Source organism: Scylla paramamosain, chromosome 5 (assembly GCF_035594125.1).
Source record: "Scylla paramamosain isolate STU-SP2022 chromosome 5, ASM3559412v1, whole genome shotgun sequence".
In the NCBI taxonomy this organism is placed as follows: Eukaryota; Metazoa; Arthropoda; class Malacostraca; order Decapoda; family Portunidae; genus Scylla; species Scylla paramamosain.
In genome coordinates this window covers 2406692-2407626 of record NC_087155.1, presented here as the reverse complement: position 1 = coordinate 2407626, position 935 = coordinate 2406692, and the positions used below count along the sequence as shown (strand labels likewise).

Here is a 935-nt window from a genome sequence, read left to right as displayed (position 1 = left end):
TCCTCGGTAGTATAGTGGTTAGTATCCCCGCCTGTCACGCGGGAGACCGGGGTTCGATTCCCCGCCGGGGAGGTGCACATACTTTTAAACAATGAAACTCTGGTAGGTACAGGGTACGAGAAAGATTTAGGAGTTATAGTTAGCTCTGAACTCCGTCTAGGGAAACAATGCATAGAGGCCAGAAACAGGGCAAATAGGATATTAGGATTAATTTTTAGGAGTGTTAAAAGCAGAAGGCCGGAAGTAATATTAAAGTTATACTTGGCGCTGGTCAGACCTCATCTAGACTACGCTGTGCAGTTCTGGTCCCCACATTACAGGAAAGATATAGGTCTATTAAGGTAGGCGCACACTTGTTCGCATCGTACGGACGGCACGCATCGTACTCATCGGATTGTTTTTGGGGTCAGCGCACATTGGTCCGCATCGTACGGACGGCACGCATCGGACGGATCGGATTTTCTGCGCACATTGTCGGCATTTGACCATTCACCACCCGCAGTTGTGAAGCTGAGCTCTCTCTGGAAGGACATACTCCATCCGCATCGTTCGTACGCATCGGATTGAATGCTCTTTCGGGGATCCTCGTCGGCATTGCCGATGTCCGATGCGTACGACGCGGTCAAATGCGCGCAGACCCATTTGAAATAATGTAAACAATACTAAAATCTGATGCGTACGATGCGTGCCGTCCGTACGATGCGAACAAGTGTGCGCCTACCTTTAGAATCAGTACAGAGGAGAATGACTAAAATTTATTCTGTACACGAAAAACAGACAAAATTTCTTTGACTATAGTATTATGTAATAGTACTAGCATCTTGAATTATATAATAATATATATATATATATATATATATATATATATATATATATATATATATATATATATATATATATATATATATATATATATATATATATATATATATATA

The 935-nt window shown here is 41.7% G+C and overlaps 1 non-coding gene across 1 annotated transcript; it reads left to right on the top strand.

The window, feature by feature from the left end:
* Positions 1 to 72, top strand: Trnad-guc (transfer RNA aspartic acid (anticodon GUC)). The gene has a single exon. It is a non-coding gene; the product is annotated as a tRNA-Asp (tRNA).
* Positions 73 to 935: the final 863 nt, after the last annotated feature.